We start from the raw sequence: 15014 nt of genomic DNA on the forward strand, positions 1-15014 counted from the left end.
TATATTTAATAATCCCAAACACAGTCTCATCAAATATAAAATTTGATGTATTAATTTCAAGTTTGATTTTTTTTTTTCAATTTCTTTTTCCTCCTGGAAAAATCTATATAGGTACTATATAGATTTAAGGTTTCAAAAAAATCTTAAAAAATAATATTTCAAAGCAGGCAAAATTCCAAACCAAATTAAACAAAAACAAAATTTAAATCAAACAGTAAAAAGTCTAAAACATAATGGAAAAATCAAAGACATTATAACAAAAACAAGATCAATGAAATAAAATCAATTAAAGATGAATTTTGATAATAAATATAAATGAGTTATAATATCTGTTAAAAGACAAAGGTTCTTTCCAATAGGTTAAAAAAATCCAACTATGCTCCATTTATAGAAAACGTATCTTAAAGAAATCACAGAAAGATAAAGGATAAATATAAATAAAGGATAGATATAGTAAGAAATATAGGGACATATAAACTAAAGTAGCATATTAATGTTAGCTAAAACACAAGGCAAAACATATAAATTAGGAAAAAAGTCACATTATTCTGATAAAAGGTACAATCTTCAACTGAGCTGCTGACAAATAACTCACGAACACAGATATCAGAACAGACAGAAATATAAAGAAAAATTAATGGAAGAAATCACTGATTTATATCTTTAAACCTTTGATAGATCAGATAAAAAAATAACTATAGAAAAGTTAAGCAACACAATAAATAAATATTTGGTATCTTACAAAGAAGGCAACTTCTTTAAAAAGATTTGTGGAATCTTACCAAAATCGATCATAAATTAGTCCATAAAGACATTTAAAAATTAGAAAAGCTGAATGCTGTGCCTCCATTTACTAATAATTAGTACCTACAGTTTAAAAGTAGCTCATAAATTTGAGAAACACTCTCCTAAATAACTTGTGGGTCAAAAAGAACTATTGGCATGAAATCATATACTCTTTTAGAAATTATTTTACTTGAGAATACACACCAAAACATATTAGCTATGACCAAAGAGCACACAGAGAAAAACTTAAAAATCTTAAATGCTTTCCAATTTGTCTTAGGGTATAAACTTCCTGCCATAACAGAAAGACTCAAAAATACAACAGCCAAAATTAGAGACTTTTCTTTTTCCTGTCCCAGTGTGGGGTACAAGGAGAGGTGTGTGTCACAAGATCATTCAGGGACCCAGGCTGGCTCTGTCAACTTCCACGTAGATTCCATCTCTGGATCGACATAGTCTGCTATGCCTGATGTTACATCTTAGCCAGCAGGAAAGGAAAAGAGAAAATCTAGATTGAGCAGCTTGTCCTTAATGACGTAACCTTAAACACATCACCAGTCACCCTGCTGCAAGAGAAGCAGAGAAATGTTGCTTTTAGAAGGACAGTCATGTATGTGCTCAGGCAAAATCTAGGAGTTCTATTTCTAAAAGCAAGAACAGAGTCCAAGGGACACTGGAGTATCGTCCACATATTCTTATCAGTTTAAAAAAAAAAAAAAGAACAATAAAAGAAAAGAGTGGATTGTTCATAATTACTTCATTCAACTGGATTCTTCTTAGTGCCAAAGATATTACCAAATATCAATTAAAGAAATTAAAAGGGTATGTCAATGAATTCTAAGGATGCTAGGGTCCCATTCCAATATATCAAATCACAGGTTAACTAAACTGATTTATCTACTCTCTTTTCATGTTTAAGGATATTTAACTCATGCATTATTATTTATATTGTGTATACTAGTTTATCTAAATGGAATTTTTGGGTCAACTCAGCCTTACACAGAGGTCTTCTAACATTAGACAGAAGTTAACCTTTTGTTGGGCTTCCCTCATAGCTCAGTTGGTAAAGAATCTGTCTGCAATGCAGGAGACCTGGGTTCGATTCCTGAGTTGGGAAGATCCCCTAGAGAAGGAAATGGCAACCACTCCAGTACTTTTGCCTGGAGAATCCCATGGACAGAGGAGTCTGGCAGGCTGCTGTCCATGGGGTTGCAAGAGCTGGACACAACTTAGCAACTAAATCACTACCAACAACCTTTTGTTAGTAAAATAACTTTCAAATTTTTGGAATTTTTTCAAAACATTATTGAGGTATAGTTTATATACAATAAAATATGTACATTTTTAGTGTACCTTTCAGTGAATTTTATAAACACATATATAGCCATATAATCACCACCGCAGTCAGGATATAGAACACACTGACCAAACCGAAAGGTCCTCTTGCGCCTCATCCAAGTCAATCACACTCCAGTTTCAGTTGCAAACGATAATGTGTCTGTTTATTGTCATGACAGATTAACTTTTTTTCCTAGCATTTTTGGTATAATAGTTGTGGGTAGTAAATGTAATCACAGAGCTTGTATTCTTTTGTGTCTGGCTTACTGAACTCAGCATGTTTCTGAGATTCATTCATGTTGCTAAGTGTTACTACCTTAAGTTCTTAGTATACCCCTGCATAGATATGCCACGACATGTTCATCCATTCACTACCTGATGGAATTTAAGTTGCTTCCAGCTTGAGGCTATTATGAATAAACCTGCTATGGACATTCCTGTACAAGTATGTGTTTAAACATGTTTCATTTCTCTTAGGTAAACGTTTAGTAGAAAATTGTTGGATCATGCAGTATTAATATGCTTAACTTTATAACACACTGCCAAACTGTTTAAATGGTTTATCATTTAGATTTCCTACCAGCAAAATATGAAACGTCCATTCTAACACTTTTTCTTTTGAATACTGGCTATTCTGATGAATATCCGATGGTATCTCATTGTTTGGGTTTACATTATTCTGATGTCTAATGATGTTGAAGACCTTTTCCTATGCAAAACTGGCCATTTGTTATTTTCTTATGCCTAGATTTCTAACTGGGCTGTCATATAACTAATGAGCTCTAAGAGTTCTTTATATATTCTGGCCACAAGTCATCTGTCAGGTATATGTATTGTGAATATATTTTCTCTGTTTACAGACTGCCTTTTCATTTTCTTAACAATGTCTGTGGAAGAACAGAAGTTTTAAATTTTGATGGAGTCCCATTTGTCAATTTTTCTTTTATGGTTCATGCATTTTGGGCCCCCCAAAAATCTTTGCCTATCCCAAGTTCATGAATATTTTCTCCTGCAATTTTTTCTTGAAGTTTTATACTGTCAGTCTTTTATATTTAGATCCATGATTCAAGTTATTTTTATATAAAGAGGAAGTAAGGGTTGAGGTTAATTTTTTTACATTGAATATTCAGGTGTTCCAGTACTGTATGTTAAAAAGACTATCTTGTCCCCATTGAATTAACTTGGCATCAGTGTCAGAAGAAGTCAGCTGACCATTACTAGTGTGCATCTATTTCTGGATTCTCTATTTTATTCCATTGACATATATTTTTACCTTAGACAAACACTGCCTTCATCACTGTAGCTTTAAAGAAGGACCTTTAAAATGCAGAGAAGTCCTGAGATTAGGTACTAGAAACCTCCTAATATTCAGGTCCATTGTATTTTGATATAAATATTAACTTTCAATTTCTAATTTTTCATTGCTGGTATATAAAATTACAATTGATTTTGTGTATCTTGGTAATACCTGGTAGCTCAGCTGGTAAAGAAACCTTCTGCAATGCGGGAGACCCGGGTTCAGTTCCTAGGTTGGGAAGAACCACTGGAGAGGAAGATAAGCTACCCACTCCAGTATCCTTACACTTCCCTGATGGCTCAGCTGGTAAAGAATCCACCCACAATGCGGGAGACCTGGGTTCGATCCCTGGGTTGGGAAGATCCCCTGGAGAAGAAGGGAAAGGCTACTCACTCCAGCATTCTGGCCTGAAGAATTCCATGGACTACAGAGAGCCCTGTATAGTCCACAGGGTCGCAAAGAGTTAAACATGACCAAGCAACGTTCACTTCATTTGTGTATCTGCTTTGTGTCCTTCAAGCTTACTAAATTCAATGACAAACACTAGTGGTTTTTTTGAGTTTCTTAGCATTTTCTCTATATGTGATCATATTGTCTACAAATAAAGACCTTTTATTTCTACGCTGCCAATATGTATGTCATTTGCTTCTTTGTATTGCCTGTTACAATAACAGGCAATATAATATATAATAACTCTCCATTATAGAATTAGATGGTGGCTCAGATGGTCAAGAATCTGCCTGCAATGCAGGAGATTAGGGTTTGATACCTGGGTCAGGAAGATCCCCTGGAGAAGGGCATGGCAACCCACTCCAATATTCTTGCCTGGAGAATACCATGGGCAGAGGAGCTTGATGGGCCACAGTCCATGGGGTCGCAAAGAGTTGGATGTGACTGAGCGACTTAGCAGCAGCAGTATGGTGGAGATGGGCATACTTTTTCAACCTTTCTTCTCTTGATGCTTTTGGTTAAATTCTCACCATGTTTTCAAGTTCACTGAACTTTTCTCCTGAAAGATCTAATCTGTACTTAGTCCCATACTAGTACAATTTTCATTTCAAATACTGTATTTTTTAAATCTCTAATGTTCCAATATTTTCTTTTTTCTATCTTTTATTTCATTTCTCATTATGTTTATCTATAGGAACCATATTTACAATAGCTATTTTAAAGTACCTGTACGCTAGTTTTATCATCTGTTGTTTCAGGGTCTATTTCTATTGTCTCCTAGTTATGGGATTTTTTTTCCTGCTTCTTTGTTTATCTATGATGTTTGATTGGATGAAAATCACTGTGAATTTTATGTAGCTGAATGCTGGATTCCTTATATTTGTTTAAAAAGTGTTGGATTTCTGGCAGACAGTTGATACTTGAGGATTAATATGATTCTTTTGAGGCTTAGTTTTAAGTTTTTTTTAGGGTTTGTATAGAGGAACCTTTACTCTAGGGCTTTTCTTACAGTGACCTGGTAATTTTTCATTTCTCATGAGATTGTCCTTGCAAGCTTTTGCAAGTTTTATCGTATGAATGCATGATTTGGTGTTTACCAGATCTGCGGGGGCACCTTTATGTGTATTTCAGAAATTCTTTCTCTGTCCAACACTCACCTTTTTAAGAAGGTGAGATTTTAAATCTATCAAGCTTTTCTATCCTGTATCTTTGTTACTTCCTTCCCTGTTCCATAGTAAGAGACAGGTACTTCACTTTTAAATTTGGTTACTGAATTTTAAGTTTGAAAGGAAAACTAAGCTCCCTCTAAGAAACCTACTGAGCATACCTTCCTAGGACAGAGAGAGGCTAGAAAAAGGGTATTTCTTTAGTTTTTTTTAATTGAACACACAAAAAAATTACAAAGATTGAATATAAAAAAGTATTTATTTAATTACCCTTATTCTATTAATTGTGTTGGTAGATACTGACCTAAAGCCCTAATATGAAGCCCCCACTAAACCATTAAAGAGCTAATACATTTATTGAGGAAAAAATAAAAAAAGAGCAGATGTTTGGGGGAAGGGTGAAGAGAGATAAGTTGAGTGGTAGGAGGCAAATGTTTCTCCAAGGCGACATTGTGATGAACTAAGCTGGAGTATACCTGACAGTTGTATAACATTAATCATCATAAACTATATCTAGAAAATTATGCTCACTACTGAAAATTGGAAAAGGCCACATATATAAAGATGAAAATATATGCCATCTGTAAATCTATCACTTAGAAGATTAACAACTGTTAACATTTGGCATGTGTCCTCACAGAGTTTGGCTAAGCATATACATGTATATACATATACACACACACACACACACACACGTACATCTTTATTAATTTAAATTGAAATAATAGTATGGATACCACTTTTTAAATTTCCTTTTAATTATAAGCATAACTGAGAGTTGTGTGTTTAGAAAAATGATTCTACTTTTCTTTTTTAAAAAACTTTTATTGGTGTATAGTTGCTTCACAATATGTGCTAGTTTTTGCTGTATATAACATGATTATTAACCAGGGACGAGACAATAGTGAGATGAGGGAGGGACCTGCAGGACCCCATTCACCTCCCCAGCCCAAGATCTGTCTTGACAAGCATCTACTCTGAACGCACTTACACTCCCTGCTGCTCAGAGTGGGGCCCATGGATCAGCAGCATTAGCAGTACCTGGGAGCTTGTTAGAAGTGCAGAATCTTGGGCCCCACGACAGACTTAATCAAAATCTACATTTTAACAACCTATCCAAGGGATTCATATATACACTGGGGTTTGAAAAGCTGAGGATGATAAGCTTCAACTTGACACTGTCAGTGACAGAACCCACGGTCATTGGCAGTACCCAGGAGTCTCGGTCTAAGAGTTCTATGTAGATCCATTAAGTTTGAAATTTTATTATACCTCTAAATAGAGATGTTGGACGGGGGGGACATAGATAGGAGCCTGGAGCTCATGGGAAAGATCGAGGTAAAGAAACAAACAAGGGGAATGGATATTTAGCGTGAAGGATACATGGGATCACATAGAGAAAAAATGGAGAAAGCAGTCATGAACTGACTGAAGAAAGGCAACTTCCTGAGACCATGAAGAAGAGGAGACCGCAAACGAGATTTTGTAATTGTATTTGCATGTTATGCTAAGTGTAAGGAGGACTGGAGATTTAGAACCACAGAAGGACACAGCTGGAACTGATGGGTAAAAGTAACAGAGAGATCTCTGCCCAGTGTAATGAGCGGTATAATGAATACGCTGGCAACATTCTCACTCCTCCTCAAAAAGCAACTAGAATTATTTTATATCTAGAAACTACAAAATCCACAGCCAGCCATCATGATCTTCAAAGACCATCTTTCAAAGTCACGTGCAGCTCCCCTTCTGCCTCCCAGACTACTGATGAGTCTGGAGCGCTCCACTTCACGTGCCAGCCACTCAATTACCCATCCCTGGCTTCTGGCGCGGGCCCTGGCTTCTGAATCCAAGTTCTCACCCCCACTAACCACTTCAAGTTGCCCAGCACTGACCAGGAGGCACACTGAGATCATGTTCCGCAGAGCTGCCAAGAGTTCTTGGCATCTGATCAATGGAGCACACAATGAGTGAGTGTTCGGCAATTAATCAGGTGACAGAGAACAACAACTGACAAGCTCAGGAGCCAGAGGATGAGCCAAGGCAAGGCTGGAACGGGGACCAGCAGACTCTACTCCACGCCTGGAACCCTGGGGGATTCTGCTCTAGGTCACCAGTGGGATTAGACATCCTTAACCCAGACAAGTTGCAGTAATGGGAAGTTTACCATGTGTCCTTGGACTCAGGGCTCCCTGGAAGCTGGTAACATTAGGAACCAGAGTGTAGGTACTGAACACCATGGGCACCAAGTTGTTCTTCCTCACACCCTCAGGGTTGGCCTGGACACATCTGTTATCCTCTGACCTCATCTACGATGGGAATTCCAAACTAGCTCATAGGTGTTTGTGAAGATTAAATGAGACCATCGTAAACAAAAAGTACAAAGCGTACACAGAAAGTATGCAGTACCTATGTGCTACCTTCATTTATACGCTAGGTGACCATAAAATGACAGCCAGCCAGCTGAATGGTAAAGCATGTTTCCAGAAACAACACTTTTAATGCTCTTTGAGCACAGGATAACAATAAAAAGACTTTTTTGTTTTGTCTCTGTGAACTATAATGAAATTTCAACTTGTCCTAAAAGAATGTTCCTCCCTTTTTAAAAACTTTCCTACCAAGGCTGGCATAAGTATGTTATATAATTAGGAAGTAAAGTTGCAAATTCTGTTGATATGATATTGATAACACCAATTCTGAAAAAATATCATCAAGCAAAAGAACTCTTCAAGGCCAATAATTATTCTGCAAAAGTCATTCAGGTCTGGGTCTGTTGTTTTAAATGTCTATATCCTTTAAGTACAATATATTTCTATTTCCCTTGATGAAATTTAAGTTTAACTAAAATCACTAAAGTTGGCAACAGCAGCAGGAGACCATTTATAAGGCCAGCAGGGCTATTTCATTTTATTAATGAAAAGTTATATAATAGTTTTAGCAAACTATAGAGCTTCTTTCTTATAGTTCTTTAATATTTATAGAAGTTTAAAAGAGTTATACTGCTAGAGTTCATTTTGGAAACTGAGAATTTCAATTATCTGACAGCAATCAATTATTTCAGCTCAACTACAGAAATGGCTATGTAAGAGTTATGCTCATCTTTATTCATACTCCTTCATGACAGGTCAACTGTATCTAGCACTTGACCTAGAAGCTCAAGTAACTATGACTAAACAAAACCACCATAAAAGGATCTCAACTCCAAACCACTGAGTCACATCACTGGTATTTTTGCTTCTAACAGATATACCAAAGAAAAGAAAAATATAGTAGTCTGTGAACCATGTAAGGGGCCTGCTTATATTAAAAGAAAGAGCTGTACTAAACCACTGAAAAACACACACGTACCTTAAAGGAACTGAAGAGCAAGTCTATAACCGAGTTCAAGGAGATGTTCACAGACACCAGGTCAATGTCCAGAAAACGAAATCCCACACCTCCCATGACCTGTGAAATGAAACCTATAGTCTCATATTTCCCTGCATCTCTATTGCATGGAATCTGGGTTTTTCTAAAAGCAGCCATTTTGATTTTTTAAACTGTTACACAGGAAAGCTACTCCTATAGTTTTCTATAGGAGTATAATTTTCAAATAAATCTTGATTTTTTGGCTTTAATTAAAACTTTTTATCTTGGAATAATTTTAGATTTACAGGACAGTTGCAAAGGTACTATAGAGTTTCCATGTTCCTTTTACCAAATTCCACCTAAAATTAGCATCTTACATTACCATAGTACATTTGTCACCATTAAGAAAAGGATGTTGGTACATTACTATTGACTAAGCTACAGACTTTATTTGGATTTCACCTGTTTTTTTCACTAATGTCTTTTTTCAGTCCTGAGATCCAAGCCAGGGCACCACTTTGCATTTAATGATTTCTTTTTAGGACTTTAAGTTTTAAAATATGCCTAACTTGTTCATCTTTTAACAATGTTCTCATTATTACAGAAAATAAATCTAAGGCTCCCTGGAAAGTGTGATTTATTGGATACCAGAGAATGTTACATTAAATTCATGTAAACATGGTATTTATACTATTTTTACTGAGAAGAATAAAAGGTAAATTGCTAAAGTAAAATATACTCCTTTGCCTATTTTTGTCAGGAACTGATGCAATCAATTTATTTAATGTTTCAGATATATCTCTTAAAAAAATGCTTGGCACTTACCTATCTCTTAAGGCTCCAGTAAAAAGTCCTAAGATATGGTGAATCCTTTTCATTAGTCCTGTAATAGAATAGAAATCAAATATAAATATTAAATATAAGTATAAAATGTTATCACAATCATATTTGGATAATCCATTTTTATCAAATATATGCAACAACTGTATTCCTTTCATCCCCAAATTTCACTCTTAATTATAGTATGGTATTTTTTTAAGGTAACAAAAGAACTAATGTGAGGAACAATTTCATAAATGTATTACATTTTTAATTTAAAAATGAAGGCATGCAAAATTTAATACAAGTTTTAAGATGAATAGAAAATGTTCTAGAAAAAAAAGGAGTACCACAACGAATAAAACTGACTAGGAAGAATGCTTCACATTCTTTTCCATGTGCATAATGCTGTGGAAATTACTAACTGGTCACAAACAAGTGAATCACACTGAGGGCACAGCCTTGGTGAGGGGAAAACAGTAACCAGGAGTCGAGGATTAGGAGGTTTTTGAGAAGAAACATGCCTGGTAAAGTATCCATGTGTGTCCTTTTGACTGAGACAATCCCAACTTATGTCCATTGTTGCAATGTCCCATCCAATTTATTATTTGCCTTGGATTTTCCACTTCCTGGTGATTTTTAATGACAGCATTATAGCAAGCCAGAACATTTACTTCCAGGCTCTGCCCTGATCTCATTGAGCGGTGTGAGATGCCTGCACCCTGAGCCTAGTTGTCAATTTAGCCTGTGGTTAAATGAGAAGACCCTGAGCAGTAACCCATTACTGGATGGGCTGTAACTGACATCTCATTCACAGAGTCAGCATCTGAACCTTGAGCAGAAAAGGGAAGTGCACTTGGACAGCAGTAGCCAAGGTACAGCTCAATCCTTCCTTCAGTCTTGGGTGGAGGTGGGAGAAATAGTCAATGCTGCTGCCCCAGCTATAACTAGCTTGCTCTCCCAGCTGTAACTAGCTTGAAGGTATTAATTTAAGAAAAGCAGATGGAAAAAATGTTTTATATAAAATACTGATCTACAAAGCACGACTCTTCATTTAGATCAAATGACTGGTTTTGAGATTAATGGTGCTCAGTTCTGATTACAAAGTATCTTGTTTACAAAGTTAATTGACAACTATTATTCTCTTGGCTCTAATAGAGAAGAAATTCACAGTTAAATGATGCCAGCTTTCTATCAGTTGTGAGGAGATATTAATACATCAAATAGAAGAAATCAGTCAATTCCAAAAATGGTTTGACTGTTTCCATCCAATTTATGGAATCAACATAGAGCTTTGGGAAGTTTATTCTGTACTGTGTAGTACACCCGACACTGCACAGCTGCTATGTCAGTTCAGTCAAGAAGTTCAAAAACAAAGATACAACTACAGTTAGTTCTCATTAGTCACAGTAATTAAGTTCTACAAAGTCATCATGAATACTAAATTCAGTTCAGTTCAGTCGCTCAGTCGTGTCTGACTCTTTGCGACCCCATGAATCGCAGCACGCCAGGCCTCCCTGTCCATCACCATCTCCCGGAGTTCACTCAAACTCGTGTCCATCGAGTCGGTGATGCCATCCAGCCATCTCATCCTCGGTCGTCCCCTTCTCCTCCTGCCCCCAATCCCTCCCAGCATCAGGGTCTTTTCCAATGAGTCAACTCTTCCCATGAGGTGGCCAAAGTATTGGAGTTTCAGCTTTAGCACCAGTCCTTCCAATGAACACCCAGGACTGATCTCCTTTAGAATGGACTGGTTGGATCTCCTTTAGAGTCCAAGGGACTCTCAAGAGTCTTCTCCAACTCCACCAAGGAGAGATAAGAAAGCCTTCCTCAGCGATCAATGCAAAGAAATAGAGGAAAACAACAGAATGGGAAAGACTAGTGATCTCATCAAGAAAATTAAAGATACCAAGGGAACATTTCATGCAAAGATGGGCTCAATAAAGGACAGAAATGGTATGGACCTAATAGAAGCAGAAGATATTAAGAAGAGGCGGCAAGAATACACAGAAGAACTGTACAAAAAAGATCTTCACGACCCAGATAATCACAATGGTGTGATCACTCACCTAGAGACAGACATCCTGGAATGTGAAGTCAAGTGGGCCTTAGAAAGCATCACTATGAACAAAGCTAGTGGAGGTGATGGAATTCCAGTTGAGCTATTTTAAATCCTAAAATGATGATGCTGTGAAAGTGCTGCACTCAATATGCCAGCAAATTTGGAAAACTCAGCAGTGGCCACAGGACTGGAAAAGGTAAGTTTTCATTCCAATCCCAAAGAAAAGCAATGCCAAAGAATGCTCAAACTACCGCACAATTGCACTCATCTCACATGCTAGTAAAGTAATGCTCAAAATTCTCCAAGCCAGGCTTCAGCAATACGTGAATTGTGAACTGCCTGATGTTCAAGCTGGTTTTAGAAAAGGCAGAAGAACCAGAGATCAAATTGTCAACATCTGCTGGATCATCGAAAAAGCAAGAGAGTTCCAGAAAAAGATCTGCTTTACTGACTATGCCAAAGCCTTTGACTATGTGGATCACAAGAAACTGTGGAAAATTCTGAAAGAGATGGGCATACCAGATGACCTAATCTGCCTCTTGAGAAACCTGTATGCAGATCAGGAAGCAATGGTTAGAACTGGACATGCAACAACAGACTGGTTCCAAACAGGAAATGGAGCATGTCAAGGCTGTATATTGTCACCCTGCTTATTTAACTTCTATGCAGAGTACATCATGAGAAATGCTGGGCTGGAAGAAGCACAAGCTGGAATCAAGATTGCCGGGAGAAATATCAATAACCTCAAATAGGCAGATGACACCACCCTTATGGCAGAAAGTGAAGAGGAACTAAAACGCCTCTTGATGAAAGAGGAGAGTGAAAAAGTTGGCTTAAAGCTCAACATTCAGAAAACGAAGATCATGGCATCTGGTCCCATCACTTCATGGGAAATAGATGGGGAAACAGTGAAAACAATGGCTGACTTTATTTTGGGGAGCTCCAAAATCACTGCAGGTGGTGACTGCAGTCATGAAATTAAAAGACGCTTACTCCTTGGAAGGAAAGTTATGACCAACTTAGATAGCGTATTTAAAAGCAGAGACATTACTTTGCCAACAAAGGTCCGTCTAGTCAAGTCTATGGTTTCTCCAGTGGTCATGTGTGGATGTGAGAGTTGGACTGTGAAGAAAGATGAGTGCTGAAAAATTGATGCTTTTGAACACTAAATTAGCAAACACCAAACTACTGCTCTTAGAGGAAACACAGAGTTAGGTTCCTGTGAGCCTCTGACTACAACAGTTTCATCAATTAATCAACAAAACCTTGTGTTTTATATGTTTCTGTATAAAGACACTATATTTAATATATATTCTTGATTCATTAACATTGAACTCACAGTCCGTAGCACTAACTCGTGCCTGAATAAAGCTTATTTAAGACATGTATTTTCTCTGTAAAACACATCACATCGTAGCCTTCTTGCACTTAGGAACACTGTACATAGCGCTTCAACAGTATGCCTTGGAGCTGCTGTAAACAGTGAAATCACCAAAAAGAAAACAGAAAAGTGGCACCCTGAAAGGTGTATGCTGTGAGAGTGTGAGATCTGAAAGAAAGCCTTGCTTTACCTCAGCTGGGAACAAGTAGGTTGAGCAACTCAAATTTTCTGTTACTATGGCCCTAGATAACTAGAAAAGGGCCAAGAATACTGCTTTGAGGGTTTCAATTAATTTTTTTGTGAGTAGGGAGAATTCACAAAATGGAATTTGTAAATAATGAGGAGACACTATATTTGATTTTACAGTGATAACACAAACTTTGGTTGGACACACCATCACAGAGTAAAAATCAATGTTCTTATTAATTTATAAAGCACAGAACAGAAACTAGCTTGAACATGGTTGTGATTAAAATCTAATTCACAACCATACCATGTAAATGGCAATATATGACGTTTAAGTAGATGCAAACACATCCCACAATTATATTCACCAAAGACAGACAGTCTACCAAACAACACTGACAAATATTTATATATACACACATACACACAGTTAAAGAAAGTGAACCAGAATATTTTTTGACAAATATGATGTTGAATAAAAACTACTCCAACATGGCAGTACATATTTTCTCTTTTTGCTATCAGTTCAGTTGCTAAGTCCGATTCTTTGTAGCCCCATGGACTATAGCACGCCAGGTTTCCTTGTCCATCGCCAACTCCCAGATTTTGCTATATATCTTAGAAATCCTTAAGGTTTTTAAGACTCAGTAAAATCATCAATAGCGTGGAATTTTTTTCAACTGAGCACTTTAAATATTGGCTTCATAATAAACATATGGACAAGAGGGAAAGGGGGGGTGGAGTGAATTGGGAAATCAGGATTGACGTTTATATACACTACTATGTATAAAATAACTAATGAGAACCTGCTGTATAGCACAGGGAACTCTACTCAGTGCTCTGTGGTGACCTGAATGGGAAGGAAATCCAAAAGAGAGGGGATATATGTACATGTGTGGCTGGTTTACTTTGTTGTACAGTAGAAACTAACAATACAGAAAAGCATCTATACTCCAATAAAAATTTTAAAAATAAATATTGGCTTTATTTTGTTCAGTTAGTTGGAAATCTTTAATTCAGATTTAATCTACACAGAGAACCAGGGCTTTTTACTTACATATGTTTATATTTTGTACCAGGATAAAATGGATTTCAAATGCTGATAATCTATTAACAGCAGCATCTAAATTTGGTAAAATGTTCAAAAAAGATTTCTAAATAGATACAACTTATCTGACAAGTTTTCTCTTGTAAAAATTTCATTGAATAAAGGTACTCAAAATAGAGTAAAAAAAGACCGTGCCTATGAAAATATATGGGCTAGAATATTTTCATGTTAAACCATTTAAAAAAATAAAAATTTACAATGACCTCAATTAAGTAGAATTTGCTTTGAACTTACCAGGTACCTTAGTACCTACACAGATGTTATACTCTCAAATTTAAAAATTTATGATTTACAGCAAGTAATAACTATTGAAAAAATAAACAATTTCAAGTTTAGTAATCAAAAATGAAACTGTGAAGACTACAATTTTAGGAAACAAAAATGATACAACCATGTTTCAAAACTACATTTCTTTCAGAAAAATACAGAGACCCAGGTCTACAAACAAATTACAATGAAGAAACTAAATAATGTATATGTACTTATACTGAGAATTCTATTTATGTTCTTTTTAAAGTTGAAAAAATTCAACATGAAACAGTTTTGTTTTGCTTTGATATTTGTCTTGATGATTTGGGTTTTTGGAAATATGTTAATATTTTTCAGAAATAAATTTATTTTAAAATAACTTCTAATTGGGACTCAAATAAAATTAATCTGTCAATCAAATAAAATCATATTATTTCATTATCTTTTAGTACTTATTTTCAAAAAGAATCTTCAGTTTGGGTAATAAATGGTTAACCCAACTGCGGTGGTTAACTTTATCTGTCAACTTGGCTAGTTTGATCTAACACTAGTCTACATGTTGCAGTGAAGGTCCTTGTGGATGTGATTAACAATTACAATCAGCTAACTTCAAACAGATTATTCTCCATAACGTGGGGGACCTCATCCAAACAGTTTAAGGCCTTAATAGCAAAGACTGAACTTTCCCAAGGAAAAAGCAATTAATTCTGTCTCAGGACCAACAAAGAAACCTTGCCTGAGTTTCCAGTCTGCTGAACTGCCCTGCAAATTTTGACTCAAGGTCACATCATCAACTTTTACCTAAAATTTCTGCCTGTTTGCCTACT

The 15014-nt window shown here is 36.2% G+C and overlaps 1 protein-coding gene across 7 annotated transcripts in view; it reads right to left on the reverse strand.

Annotated features, from left to right (window-relative positions):
- Positions 1-15014, reverse strand: part of ZNF438 (zinc finger protein 438) — a 187801-nt gene that overhangs the window by 119985 nt on the left and 52802 nt on the right. For all 7 annotated transcript variants that reach the window (XM_040248070.1, XM_040248068.1, XM_040248069.1 and 4 more), the window contains one exon: positions 9208-9265. The gene's annotated coding sequence lies outside the window, so the exon portion shown is untranslated. The remainder of the gene's footprint in view (positions 1-9207; positions 9266-15014) is intronic.

This window comes from Oryx dammah, unplaced genomic scaffold (assembly GCF_014754425.2).
Source record: "Oryx dammah isolate SB20612 unplaced genomic scaffold, SCBI_Odam_1.1 HiC_scaffold_10, whole genome shotgun sequence".
NCBI lineage: Eukaryota > Metazoa > Chordata > Mammalia > Artiodactyla > Bovidae > Oryx > Oryx dammah.